Here is a 15,913-nt window from a genome sequence, read left to right as displayed (position 1 = left end):
TGCTCAGCTACTATATGTCCTACTTTCTTTATCCCAAATTCTTCCCTGAAAAATATGCAAGAAAATGACTTTACCTGATTTTACTCTTATTGCCCAACTTTTTTCTACATCATAAAAGCTGATCCTGCAGTCAGAAGCTCACTAAAAAAGCAGCTTTTGGTGATGTCAGACTCACTTTAGCTTTAAGGACACACATAGGTTGAAAGTGAAGGGATGCAAAAAAAAAAAAAGATAACATCTGGCCCTGGAGTGGTACATCTGTTACTATTGTTGAGCATACATTACATCATTTTCACCCAAACTCCATTATTTACATTAGGGTTTACTCTTGGTGTTGTGCATTCCACGGGTTTTGGCAAATGTATTATGACATGTGTCTGCCATTGTGGTATCATCAGAAATAATTTCTCTGCCCTAAAATTCCACTGTGTTTTGTCTATTCATCCAATCCCATCCCTCAACCCCTGGCAACCAATGATCTTTTCAATGTCTCCATGGTTTTGCCTTTTCCAGAACATCATATAGTTGGAATTGTATAGTATGTAACCTTTTCAGATTGATTCCTTTCTCTTTATAACATGCATTTAATTTTTCCTCCTTGTGTCAAAAAAAAAAATCCGGAATTGGGTAGTAGTTAAAGCAGTAAAGCATATTTTACTCAAGAGCAATAACAATGATGGAAAAGAGATGTTAGTATAGAACTGGGCTCAGTTCTGAGTTCAACATGGGCAAGTGGAGATTTATAGCAAAAGAATGAGGTAGGGGATCTTTTTTGTTCTGTGTCTTCTCCCTCACTCTCTTGTACACATACATAGCCTTTATTAAAGAATTTTCACATTCTATGAAGTGAGGCTTTCTTAATGGAAATTTTAGGTCCAATCTTGATCCTTAATGTTGCTATTGTTTTCTTATATAACTTTGGGTGAGGTTTTCAACTTCAAATTAATTATGGTTTTTTAGACTAATGGTAGACTATACACACACTCAACTTTGAATCATGCTTTATGGTAAATATACAAAGAAAACATATGTAATTTATATAATTAAATGATATTGACTTTAATAATGCTAATAATAGTGATAATTAAAGTGAAGTTTATGTTTTCTTTGGTAGAACACACATAATAAATTTCTACAAGATTGCTTCATTTACTTGTAATAGAAACAGTATAATAAAATTTGCAAATATGTGATTAGCTAAGAAGTGTCATTTTATGGATAATTTATCTCCAGCTATTTTTTTCTGATTTTTATATTTTAAATAGCATCTGCAGGGAAAAGAAAGAAGATGCTTTATTATTTGAATAAACTGTAGAAGATGATGAGTGGGAGCTTCTTTGCTAAATAATGAAAGAGGACTCTCAGATGGAGAAATAGGAAATGCAAAACAAGTGGTTATAAATGTGTACTTAGAGAATTTACAGAAGAAAATATGTGTAGGTGATGGCTAAACTGAATAACTTATGTTGATTAATTGTAAGTTGAGACATGTTTATTCTTAGGAGAAACACAGCCCATTAAGGCTGCCAAGTTGCAAACACCCAGCTATGCCCCTCTTGGCAGTGGGCTCAGTGGAATAAAATGTAAATAGTGCCCTTTGTATTGGTGCTAATGCTGTGGTCCTGCAGCATTCCGTGTGTGACATGTTAAATTTAGAGCATTATTAGTAACTCAGATATAATGCTTATAGATTTAAGAATTTCCCCTAAAGAAGGCCAAGGGGAAATCTCTGGAATCATATCTTCTAGGCATCAGGAAGTTCCATCTTACTTTCCTGGCTGAAAGCTGAAGTGTTGAATTAATGACTAACTACCTGCCTGCATTTAGGGTTAAGGTTCTGTTATCTAAGGAATCTGATGAGATCTCACCATATGTTATAAGAAATTCCCTAAGATGTTCAAAAAGGAAGGCAATAGTTCAGTATATCTGAAAAAAATTGGAAAGTTTTTCCACGCATCTTTCTTCATCACCATATTGATAGATTTATCCGCACCAAACAAATTATTTGTGCAGGTGTAATGGTGGATATCTCCTAGAGCAGATTGATGATTTCAAAATTCAGTTATATGTCTGGCATTCAGTTGATTTGATAACAAATAGGGCAAGCTGCTCACATGAGTGAAATTGTGTGTGCCCCTTCTATACAATGAAAGGGCTGAATAAGTTTTCTGTTTAATAAAATTTTACTTTTGACTGTGTCAGTTTTAAATATACCAAAGGATGTTGTTTATATACTGTAATTCTTAGTATCTTCTCTTACTATGGAACTAGAGAAGAGTGGCTTAGCTAAACTTTTTAAACTCCTAATTAAAAAAAATGTTAGAGACTATTTAATTCATCATGATGTAGGTTTATGCTTAAGCCATTTAAAAAGACTGAGGCATAATGAGCTTTATAATAATGAGACAGGTAACAACGTTGAGAGTTGAAGGCGACCTTAGTCATTATCTAGATCTGTGCTGTCCACTACGGTAGCCACTACCACCTGTGACCATCAAGCACTTGAAATGTGACTAATCCAAATTGAAACATGCTGTAAGTATAAAATACACATTAAAGATTGGTGTGAAGATATATGTAAACTATCTCAATAATAATTTCATATTGATTATATGTTGACATGGTAATAGTTTAGATACATTGGGTTAAATAAATTATATTAAAATTAATTTTATTTGTTCCTTTTTCAGTGTGGACTCTAGACAATTTAAAGCTACATATGTGGCTTACATGGCATTTCTATTAAAGGTCATTGCTCTAGATCATCCTTCTCAGTTCAAGTTTAGAAAACCACTAATAATTGACTAGATCCCCTAATTTCTAGTTCAATGATATTCTCACTGTACTGCTTTTGTGCAGGGTTCAATAGGTTTAATATACATTATTTATTTCATCTGGTTTTTATAGCAACCTCTTGAGAAATACGGATTAGGAAATAATCTCCAATTTACAGAGTAGGCACAGAAGCTTAAGTGGTTTGGTGAATGTAATGTGTCTAATAAATGGGAAACATGGCTCTGGACCTAAACTATGACTCCTAGATCATGTACTTTATTACCAGTCATTACAAGTGCAGGGGTCACCGTAGGTGGAACAACCAGTTTTTTTTTTTTTTTTAACCTGGCATAGGTGAGAAATTAGTAAAAGAGCATCCAGCAATACTTTAAAGTCCCTATGTTTTTAAAGGCACTATCAGTCATTTTGGTTACATTATAAAATCTAGGAGAGGTGAAAAGTTACACTCTATCCACATATCAACAAATTAATTGATAAAACTTTCAAAATATCTTTGAGCATAACATGGTAAAATGTGAATTATTTGATTAAAAATCTGAATATCTTGCCTCTCTTTAAAAGAGAGCATCTGCCAATATCGGATTAGCATAATTATATGAGTAATTGCCCGCAACAGAGTGACTGATGTCCTCCATGCACATTCTAGTTTGACACCCTCCCCACTACTCCCTGTTGTGCTAGAACTATTCTGCTTCATTGTCTGCCTGATCCTATAGGTGTTTGGGTTTGTGGTCTCCAGGCTTAATGCTCTCAAAGTTACCGTCTAACTTTCAGTTAACTCCCAGTGCCTATCCATCTGTGACCCACAATTATTTAACTGGTTTGTAAGGCTCATAATTGAAAGCTATTCAACAGCTCGTTAGATGATACTGTCACTTTTTTTCACATAGTGTGTATAAACTAATGTGCTTTCTCCAGCTTCAGATTTATTATCTTTATGTGTTGCTGAATGTGTTATACTTACAACATTATTATGCTTATTAATGCTATTTATACTCTTCTTCCGATGCTGTGTTTTTAATATATTTCATTCTATTGAACAATACATAGCTCCCTACTGACCATTTTATAAAAGTGATGTACCTTAGCTTGGCTCCCAAGGTTCCACATGAATAGTCCTCAACCTACTGTTCTTCCTTGTTTTCTCATTATACTCTGACACAAAGATTTGACTCTGACCAGATAAGGCTCTTTCCTGTCACTCCCAATTGAGCAGTGGTATAGTGCTGTGGTTTCCAAATGCCAGTCAGTGCCTTTCTCACTATGTGTGAAAGTCTTTTTCAAATACAGACAGATTTCTCTGTCATTATCCCAGATTTACTGAATAAAAATCATCAAGGATGGGATTATGTCTACTGTATAGCATAGTGCTTACCAGTTACCCTGAAACCAAAAACATCAATATATTTGAATCTTGGCTTGTATATTTCTTAGCTGTGTGACCTGGGTAAATCACTTAGCTCTTGATGCCCCCCCGCCCCAGTTTCCTAATCTGTAATCTGTAGTAATAGTGCCTACCTTAAATGGTTGTTAAGTAGATTCAATGAGATAACATTTGGAGAGTGTTTATAACAGTTTAGGCATAGTAAGCACTACCTAAGTGTGTGTTAAGTGTGTTAACTAGATAAATCAGAAGTTTCTCCATATGGTTTTGGCACCAATAAGGTTTAAGAACCAGTGGGATGGAACAAAGAAGGCACTGAAATGCTTGGCCCATTTCTCAATGAAGATCTGTCCTCTTTCTACTTCTAGTTATACTCAATGGAAGTAGTGCCATCCCCAGGGGATGCTTTGGCAAATATGAGGAGAAACTTTGAGTTGTCACATGACTGGACAGGGTAGTGAGCAGGAAGATATTAGACATCCTTCAGGGTGAGGACAGTCTTGCACAATAAAGAATTGTCCCTAATCCTCACCATATTTGACTAGCCACTGGTAATTCATGTAAATGAAAAGCCTGTTTCTAATTATTTGAGACCGGAATTTAACTCTTTTACATAGAGGAAACAAGTGTTTTTGTACAGTTCTAATATACACTTAATTTTTACATGAGTGTAACCCACAATATAAACCAAGGGAAGATTTATTTTCCTTTGGAATTTGACCAAGAGTTGGTCACCACTGTGGAAAACCACTCTTCACACAGCCATGTCTCTCCTGATTTTCAAGTCACTGACACATTTGTAGTTGTCACATATAGGACCAGCAAATGACTCTATCTCATTTTGTCTGCTAGTGTACATGTGCTTGATTTTATATTTTGAAATATATGTTTGATTATAACTTATTTTTGCTCTGTCCTCCCTTATGTTGCAGATAAGGCATTGTATAAATTTCTCTGAAATTATGTGTATTGGAAGAGTTTATCATCTATTAATTTTATTTCAGGACAGTGAGGGCTGTCATACAATATTTCTTATAAAAGGAGGCATGATGTCTTAAAGGCTTGAGACTCAAAGCTCAGATCCTGAAGGAATTTCTTAATCAATCTTGCTTAGTACTAAATAAGATTGCATTCTTTCAGAATTCACATAAGGGTTATGCTAAATTAATACATGCTTATTTCAGGCTATTTTAGGATGCTTTGACACTTTTAATGGGAATGTATGTTCTGCCTCACCCGTAGATTTTTACATTCTTCAAGGAAAGAAAATGTTGCCTTGATTCCTTTTGTATCTTTTCACAGCAGGCATTCAGTAAGTGGTGTTGACAGCCTGACTCGAGTTTAAAGAGAAGCAGGAAAATTCAGAGAGTAGAGTCAGAAGTTTAAAATAAATTGAAAGAAGTGCCTGAGAAATGTTAGTTCACCAGAAGAAAATCAGCAAAGGTAAAGGAAACAGAAACAGAGAATGCTTTTAGGGCAACGTTAGGGAATGTGATGTTGAGGCAGCTGGAAAATTCAGCTGTTATAAATATATGCAGGTGTGCCCTATCTTATGAAAACCCAGTACAAGCACTGAACATTTAAAAAAAAAAAAAAGGTAAATTAGAGGGGTTTTTTTGTGTGTGGGGGACGGGAGAGGGAGAACATCAATCACACAAGAGTTATGATTGGGCATCTGCTATGTGTTGACAACTTTACATTAGCAAGTATAGATTCTTTTTACTAGCTTTAAGTAAATCCACTTAAAATGGACTTAACTACATTCAAAGTAGGTCCAGTTTACAACTCATTCATTTTATTCAAGCTTTTTCATAGCACATGATTCCAAATTAAATGGACCACAGTGTTGAATAAAGCTATGTAATGATTTTATTGGTGGGCCTGATAATCAGGGAAAATCAATTTTACTATAGTAAACAGACACCATAATAAACTTCATGATTTCATCTCAAATAGGTATTTAGGCGAACCCACAAACAAAGAGAGAATAAACACATTGTAGATTATTTCAGTTGAAAGCAGATGAGGAGCTTTGTGGCATAAATTGAGATGGAATGTTTGCTTTGATGATTGACAATGAATACAAGTAGAAAGCAACCTGACTACATCCATAAAGATGATAAAGGTTTGCAGATGTGTGCGATAAGATGTGTTACTGAGGACCCTGCTTGTTTGCTAACATCATCATTAAGTTAGAAACTCTTCAAATGACCTATAGATCACACAAACACACACACAGACATATAAACATACATATGTATATTTAAAATACACATATAGCAATCATTATCTTAAAAATGAAGAAGAAAATGTAGGAAATAAACTTTCAGTTCAATATGGTTTCCTAAATACATGATTTACTTTTCCTACCAGCTCAAATCTCACTGAAACATACAGAAAAGAAAATGGGATAGAAAGGAATTTAGAAAGCTGGGCAAGAACCATCAAAAAACCAGAACAGTGATGCATTTTTTTTTTTTTTAAGAAATAGAACATGTGATATCAGGCTGATGATAAAATGAAAGATTGATGAAAAGTGCTACTGGGGAAGGAGAGATGCTTTCCAAACTACTTTTTTTTTTCCCCAGAGGTAGTAGGTTTTAGAGAGGGAGGCCATATGAGGTTTGCTTGGTTATTAAAGGGCTGTGACATAGTCATGCCAGTTGTATTAATCAGGTTCTTAACTGTAAGCAAAAAATGCCTACTCTGGGTGAAGCAGATAAGGGCTTGGTTGGCTCAAGAACTGCAGGAAGACTGGAGAATTAGACTGAAGGCTGGGCTGCCAGGAGCAACAACCAAATCCAAGCCACAGATGTGGTCTTATGGAATTTCTCATCCTTCATTCAGGTGAAATCACAATGATTTGCCGTTGAGCCACTTCTGTTCTATGACACTCAGGCATGGGCACAGGTTTTTGCTTTTAGAGCGTCAGATCTGGCACAGATGCATTTTGATTGGCAGAGCTTATGTCAGATAACTAGAAAATCAGATCCCTACAGTCTCAGATTTTACAGAGGGATGCATTCTTTGCCTCAGCAAGACTCATTGAATGGAAACGTCTAACATAGGAGTTCAGATGCTAGGTGAAGCAAAACAAACGACAAATGTCCATTCATTAATCTTTCCAATGCTTTCCTAATTTTGGCCTCAGGTTGGGGTGGGGCATTCTAATTTAGACATTCTCACAAGAGATTATAAGAGTTATGGAGTTGGTATGGAGAAAGTTTCCAGATAACTTATGCTTACCATGAAGAACGGAGCCTCCCCTTCCCGGGCAGACAAAATATTCTCATGCACTTACAAAATGCTAAACCAGCCACAAGTTCTGCCTTGTGCCCCACTGCATAGCCTCTGGAGATAGGACTCCTAAATCAGAACATGTTTTCACAGCCTGGGTTTTTTAATGTTTCTGAGATGATATTTTAAACATTGGAACATTCAGTAAGAGCTACCAGGCATGTAAGGAAACCTAAGAGAAATAAATTCAATAAAATTAAGAAATAATCATAGACAAAAAGTTCAACATAGGAAAAGAAGAAAATTTAAGCATACTTAGTATTCTCGTGAGAGAATAAAATAACAGACTTCAGTGAAAAAGAAAATTTGAAGTTTTGGGAATTAAAAAAACATGATAATGAAATTAAAAAGTAAACAGAGGGATTAAATAGGAGAAAGGATACAGCAATTAAATTACATAATGCATTGGAAGATTGATCCAAGTGATTCTTTAACCTTATTAAGTAATAACTGATAAATACAATTGTATATATTGAAAGTATACAATGTAATGGTTTGATATACATATACAATTGTATATGTATGATTGTAGAATGATTATCAAAATCCAGATAATTAACATGTCCATCACCTTACATAAGTAACTCTTTTTTCCTTACTATGTTCTTGTGTGCGTATGACTACTTAAGATTTATTCTCAGCAAGTTTCAAGTATACAATACGGTATTATTAACTATAGTTACCATGCTGTACACTAGATCCTCAGAACTTATTCTTCTTACAACTGAAAATTTGTGCTCTTTGACCCACATCACTCCATTTCTGTCCCCCACCTCATGTGATTCTTATAGAGTGTGGTAAAAAGGATGAAAATGTATTAAAAGTGAGAAAAAATAGAAATAGGATTTATCTAGGATGTCTGTATCAGTTAGGATTGACCTTAATTGCAAGTAAGAGAACAAAAATAATTGTGACTTTAAAAAAATAAGCTTTTTATTGGTCATGTAAAAGTCCACAGGGAGGCCACCCAGAGATTTGCTCTTCAGGATCCCAGACTCTAATCCAATCTAGAATGTTGGCCAGGATAGCCATATTCCAGGCAGTAGGATGAAGGAAGGGACAAAAAAGAGAAGTTCCACCACACCCAACTGAATCTTGTACTGCAACGTTTCCTACAATTTCTCTTAATCCTCCTCCTACCTCTTCACAATAATACACAAGCTGCAACCTCTCTGTTGCCCCTGTACACAAGTCAGGTCCTTTTCAAAGTAAAATACCCTTTTTATTTATATATTTTAACATGTGTAACTATTTAACATGTGTAAAACGGTTCTACCAAATTCATTAGATTCTTATCTTTCTTTTTTCATTGTTTCACTGAGGAAGTTTTAGAGTAGTGTGCCTCTAGCCTCATTGTTTTTCTGTTTTTTTTTTTTTGCATAAGACCTTTGGTTTATTTATTTATTTATTTTAACATCTTTATTGGAGTATAATTGCTTTACAATGGTGTGTTAGTTTCTGCTTCATAACAGTGTATTAGCTATACATAAATATATATCCCCATATCGCCTCCCTCTTGCGTCTCCGTTCCACCCTCCCTATTCCACCCCTCTAGTTGGTCACAAAGCACCGAGCTGATCTCCCCATCCTATGTGGCTGCTTCCCACTAGCTAACTGTTTTACATTTGGTAGTGTATATATGTCCATGCCACTCTCTCACTTCATCCCAGCTTACCCTTCCCCCGCCCTGTCTCCATAAGTCCATTGTCTATGTCTCCGTTTTTATTCCTATGCTGCCCCTATGTTCATCATTTTTTTTTTACATCTTTATTGGAGTATAATTGCTTTAAAAGGTGTGTTACTTTCTGCCTTATAACAAAGTGAATCAGTTATATATATACATATTGCCCCATATCTCTTCCCTCTTTCATCTCCCTCCCTCCCACCCTCCCTATCCCTCCCCTCTAATGTGGTCACAAAGCACCGAGCTGATCTCCCTGTGCTATGCGGCTGCTTCCCACTGGCTATCTGTTTTACATTTGGTAGTGTATGTATGTCCATGCCGCTCTCTCACTTTGTCCCAGCTTACCCTTCCCCCTCCCCATATCCTCAAGTCCATTCTCTAGTAGGTCTGTGTCTTTATTCCGGTCTTGCCCCTAAGTTCTTCATGACCATTTTTTTTTCTTTTTTTTTAGATTCCATATATATGTGTTAGCATATGGTATTTGTTTTTCTCTTTCTGACTTACTTCATTCTGTATGACAGACTCTAGGTCTGTCCATCTCATTACAAATAACTCAATTTCGTTTCCTTTTATGCTGAGTAATATTTCATTGTATATATGTGCCAAATCTTCTTTATCCATTCATCTGTTGATTGACACTTAGGTTGCTTCCATGTCCTGGCTATTGTAAATAGAGCTGCAATGAACATTGTGGTACATGACTCTTTTTGAATTATGGTTTACTCAGGGTATATGCTCACTAGTGGGATTGCTGGGGCGTATGGTAGTTCTATTTTTAGTTTTTAAAGGAACCTCCATACTGTTCTCCATAGTGGCTGTATCAATTTACATTGCTACCAACAGTGCAATAGGGTTCGTGTTCTGTGAAAAATGCCACTGGTAGTTTGATAGGGATTGTATTGAATCTGTAGATTGCTTTAGGTAGTAGAGTCATTTTCATAATTTGATTCTTTCAATCCCGGAAACATGGTATATCTCTCCATCTATTTATATCATCTTTAATTTCTTTCATCAGTATCTTATAATTTTCTGCATACAGGTCTTTTGTCTCCTTAGGTAGGCTTATTCCTAGATATTTTATTCTTTTTCTTGCAATGGTAATTGGGAATATTTCCTTAATTTCACTTTCTGATTTTTCATCATTAGTGTATAGGAATGCAAGAGATTCCTGTGCATTAATTTTGTATCCTGCTACTTTACCAAATTCATTGATTCGCGCTAGTAGTTTTCTGGTAGCTCTTTAGGATTCTCTACGTATAGTATCATGTCATCTGCAAACAGTGACAGCTTTACTTCTTCTTTTCCGATTTGGATTCTTTTTATTTCTTCTTCTCTGATTGCTGTGGCTAAAACTTCCAAAACTATGTTGAATAATAGTCTTGAGAAAGGGTAACCTTGTCTTATTCCTGATCTTAGTGGAAATGGTTTGTTTTTCACCATTGAGGATGATGTTGGGTGTGGGTTTGTCATATATGGCCTTTATTATATTGAGGAAAGTTCTCTCTATGCCTACTATCTGGAGGGTTTTTATCATAAATGGGTGATGAATTTTGTCAAAAGCTTTCTCTGCATCTATTGAGATGATCATATGGTTTTTCCCCTTTAATTTGTTAATATGGGGTTTCACATTGATTTATTTGCGTATATTGAAGAATCCTTGCATTCCTGGGATAAACCCCCCTTGATGATTAAAAGGTGTATGATCCTTTTAATGTGCTGTTGGATTCTGTTTGCTAGTATTTTGTTGCGATTTTTGCATCTATGTTTGTCAGTGCTATTGGCCTGTAGTTTTCTTTCTTTGTGGCATCTTTGTCTGGTTTTGGTATCAGAGTGATGGTGGCCTCGTAGAATGAGTTTGGGAGTGTTCCTCCTGGTGCTATATTTTGGAAGAGTTTGAGAAGGAAAGGTGTTAGCTCTTCTGTAAATGTTTGATGGGATTCACCTGTGAAGTCATCTGGTCCGGGGATTTTGTTTGTTGGAAAATTTTTAATTACAGTTTCAATTTCAGTGCTTGTGATTGGTCTGTTTATATTTTCTGTTTCTTCCTGGTTCAGTCTGAGAAGGTTGTGCATTTCTAAGAATTTGTTCATTTCTTCCAGGTTGTCCATTTTATTGGCATATAGTTGCTTGTGTAATCTTGCTTGCCTGTGTAATCTCTCATGATCCTTTGCATTTCTGCAGTGTCAGTTGTAACTTCTCCTTTTTCATTTCTAATTCTATTGATTTGAATCTTCTCGCTTTTTTTCTTGATAAGTCTGGCTTATTATGATTTATCAATTTTGTTTATCTTTGCAAACAACCAGCTTTTAGTTTTATTGATCTTTGCTATCGTTTCCTTCATTTCTTTATCATTTATTTCTGATCTGATCTTTATGATTTCCTTCCTTCTGCTAACTTTGGGATTTTTTGTTTTTCTTTCTCTAATTGCTTTAGGTGTAAGGTTAGGTTGTTCATTTGAGATGTTTCTTGTTTCTTGTGGTAGGAATGTATTGCTATAAACTTCCCTCTTAGAACTGCTTTTGCTGCATCCCATATGTTTTGGCTCATAGTGTTTTCATTGTCATTTTTCTCCAGGTATTTTTTGATGTCTTCAGTGATCTCTTGGTTATTAAGTAGTGTATTATTTAGCCTCCATGTGTTTGTATTTTTTACAGATATTTTCCTGTAACTGATATCTAGTCTCTTAGCGTTGTGGTCAGGAAAGATACTTGATATGGTTTCAGTTTTCTTAAATTTACCAAGGCTTGATTTGTGACCCAAGATATGATCTATCCTGGAGAATGTTCCATGAGCACTTGAAAAGAAAGTGTCTTCTGTTGTTAAATGGAATGTCTTTTAAATATCAATTACGTCCATCTTGTTTAATGTATCTTTTAAAGCTAGTGTTTCCTTATTTATTTTCATTTTAGATGATCTGTCCATTGGTGAAAGTGGGGTGTTAAAGCCCCCTCCTATGATTTTGTTACTGTTAATTTCCCCTTTTATGGCTGTTAGTATTTGCCTTATGTATTGAGGTGCTCCTATGTTGGGTGCATAAATTTTTACAATTGTTATATCTTCTTCTTGGATTGATCCCTTGATCATTATGTAGTGTCCTTCTTTGTCTCTTGTAATAGTCTTTGTTTTAAAGTTTATTTTGTCTGATATGAGAATTGCAACTCCAGCCTTCTTCTGATTTCCATTTGCATGGAATATCTTTTTCCATCCCCTCATTTTCAGCCTGTATGTGTCCCTAGGTCTGAAGTGTGTCTCTTGTAAACAGCATATATATATGGGCCTTGTTTTTGTATCCATTCAGCCAGTCTATGTCTTTTGGTTGGAGCATTTAATCCATTTACATTTAAGGTAATTATCAATATCTATGTTCCTATTACCTTTTCTTAATTGTTTTGGGTTTGTTATTGTAGGTCTTTTTCTTCTATTGTGTTTTCTGCATAGAGAAGTTCCTTTAGCATTTGTTTTAAAGCTGGTTTGGTGGTGCTGAATTCTCTTAGCTTTTTTTTTTTTGGTATGCGGGCCTCTCACTGTTGTGGCCTCTCCCGTTGCGGAGCACAGGCTCTGGACGCACAGGCTCAGCTGCCATGGTTCAAGGGCCCTGCCGCTCCATGGCATGTGGGATCTTCCCGGACCGGGGCACAAACCTGTGTCTCCTGCAGCGGCAGGTGGGCTCTCAACCACTGTGCCATCTGGAAAGCCCTCTCTTAGCTTTTGCTTTTCTGTAAAGGTTTTAATTTCCCTGTCAAATCTGAATAAGATCCTTGCTGGATAGAGTAATCTTGGTTGTCGGTTTTTCCCCTTCATCACTTTAAATATATCCTGCCACTCCCTTCTGGCTTGCAGAATTTCTGCTGAAAGTTCAGCTGTTAACCTTTTGGGGATTCCCTTGTATGTTACTTGTTGCTTTTCCCTTGCTGCTTTTAATATTTGTTCTTTGTGTTTAATTTTTCATAGTTTGATTAATATGTTTTTTTGATGTCTTCAGTGATCTCTTGGTTATTAAGTAGTGTATTATTTAGCCTCCATGTGTTTGTATTTTTTACAGATATTTTCCTGTAACTGATATCTAGTCTCTTAGCGTTGTGGTCAGGAAAGATACTTGATATGGTTTCAGTTTTCTTAAATTTACCAAGGCTTGATTTGTGACCCAAGATATGATCTATCCTGGAGAATGTTCCATGAGCACTTGAAAAGAAAGTGTCTTCTGTTGTTAAATGGAATGTCTTTTAAATATCAATTACGTCCATCTTGTTTAATGTATCTTTTAAAGCTAGTGTTTCCTTATTTATTTTCATTTTAGATGATCTGTCCATTGGTGAAAGTGGGGTGTTAAAGCCCCCTCCTATGATTTTGTTACTGTTAATTTCCCCTTTTATGGCTGTTAGTATTTGCCTTATGTATTGAGGTGCTCCTATGTTGGGTGCATAAATTTTTACAATTGTTATATCTTCTTCTTGGATTGATCCCTTGATCATTATGTAGTGTCCTTCTTTGTCTCTTGTAATAGTCTTTGTTTTAAAGTTTATTTTGTCTGATATGAGAATTGCAACTCCAGCCTTCTTCTGATTTCCATTTGCATGGAATATCTTTTTCCATCCCCTCATTTTCAGCCTGTATGTGTCCCTAGGTCTGAAGTGTGTCTCTTGTAAACAGCATATATATATGGGCCCTGTTTTTGTATCCATTCAGCCAGTCTATGTCTTTTGGTTGGAGCATTTAATCCATTTACATTTAAGGTAATTATCAATATCTATGTTCCTATTACCTTTTCTTAATTGTTTTGGGTTTGTTATTGTAGGTCTTTTTCTTCTATTGTGTTTTCTGCATAGAGAAGTTCCTTTAGCATTTGTTTTAAAGCTGGTTTGGTGGTGCTGAATTCTCTTAGCTTTTTTTTTTTTGGTATGCGGGCCTCGCACTGTTTTGGCCTCTCCCGTTGCGGAGCACAGGGTGTGGACGCACAGGCTAAGCTGCCATGGTTCAAGGGCCCTGCCGCTCCATGGCATGTGGGATCTTCCCGGACCGGGGCACAAACCTGTGTCTCCTGCAGCGGCAGGTGGGCTCTCAACCACTGTGCCATCTGGAAAGCCCTCTCTTAGCTTTTGCTTTTCTGTAAAGGTTTTAATTTCCCTGTCAAATCTGAATAAGATCCTTGCTGGATAGAGTAATCTTGGTTGTCGGTTTTTCCCCTTCATCACTTTAAATATATCCTGCCACTCCCTTCTGGCTTGCAGAATTTCTGCTGAAAGTTCAGCTGTTAACCTTTTGGGGATTCCCTTGTATGTTACTTGTTGCTTTTCCCTTGCTGCTTTTAATATTTGTTCTTTGTGTTTAATTTTTCATAGTTTGATTAATATGTGTCTTGGCGTGTTTCTCCTTGGATTTATCCTGTATGGGACTCTCTGTGTTTCCTGGACTTGATTAACTATTTCCTATCCCAAATTAGTGAAGTTTTCAACTATAATTTCTTCATATATTTTCTCAATCCCTTTGTTTTTCTTGTTTTCTTCTGGGACCCCTATAATTCGAATGTTGGTGCATTTAGTGTTGTCCCAGGGGTCTCTGAGACTGTCCTCAATTATTTTCATTCTTTTTCTTTATTCTGCTCTGTGGTAGTTATTTCCACTCTTTTATCTTCCAGGTCACTTATCCGTTCTGCCTCAGTTATTCTGCTATTCATTCCTTGTAGAGAATTTTAATTTCATTTATTTTGTTTTTCATCATTGTTTGTTTGCTCTTTAGTTCTTCTAGGTCCTTGTTAAACATTTCTTGTGTTTTCTCTGTTCTGTTTCCAAGCTTTTGGATCATTTTTACTATCATTACTCTGAATTCTTTTTCAGGTAGACTGCCTATTTCCTCTTCATTTGTTTGGTCTGATGGGGTTTTGCCTTACTCCTTAATCTGCTGTGTGTTTCTCTGTCTTCTTATTTTGCTTAACTTACTGTTTTTGGGGTCTCCTTTTCGCAAGATGCAGGTTCATAGTTCCCCTTGTTTTTGGTGTTTGCCTCCAGCGGCTAAGGTTGTTTCAGTGGGTTGTGTAGGCTTCCTGGTGGATGGGACTGGTGCCTATGTTGTGGTGGAAGAGGCTGGATCTTGTCTTTCATCTGGGCAGGGCCGCATCTGGTGGTGTGTTTTGGGATGTCTGTGACCTTATAATGATTTTAGGCAGCCTCTCTGCTAATTGGTGGGGTTGTGTTCCTGTCTTGCTAGTCGTTTGGCATAGGGTGTCCAGCACTGTACCTTGCTGATTGTTGAGTGGAGGTGGGTCTTAACATTGAGATGGAGATCTCTGGGAGATTTTCTCAGTTTGATATTATGTGGTGCCAGGAGGTCTCTGGTGGACCGGTGTCCTAAACTCGGCTCTCCCTCCTCAGAGGCACAGGCCTGACACCCAGCCAGAGCACCAAGACCCTGTCAGCTACATGGCTCAGAAGAGAAGGGAGAAAATGATAGAAAGTAAGAAAAAATAAAATAAAAGTTATCAAAATAAAAAATTATTAAAAATGAAATATTAATAACTAAAAAGAAAGAAAGAAAGAAGAGAGCAACCAAACCAAAAAACATACACCAATGATAAAAAGAAAAAAAAAGGACAGTCATAACTCTAGGACAAATGGTAAAAGCAAAGCTGTACAGACAAAATCACACAAAGAAGCATACACATACACACTCACAAAAAGAGAAAAAGGAAAAAACAATATATATCTATATATATATAAAAAAAGGAAGAGAGCAACCAAATCAATTAACAAGTCTAC

Source organism: Neophocaena asiaeorientalis, unplaced genomic scaffold (genome assembly GCF_003031525.2).
Source record: "Neophocaena asiaeorientalis asiaeorientalis breed wild unplaced genomic scaffold, Neophocaena_asiaeorientalis_V1.1 scaffold171, whole genome shotgun sequence".
Classification (NCBI taxonomy): domain Eukaryota; kingdom Metazoa; phylum Chordata; class Mammalia; order Artiodactyla; family Phocoenidae; genus Neophocaena; species Neophocaena asiaeorientalis.
Note: the sequence above shows the minus strand (reverse complement) of the source record.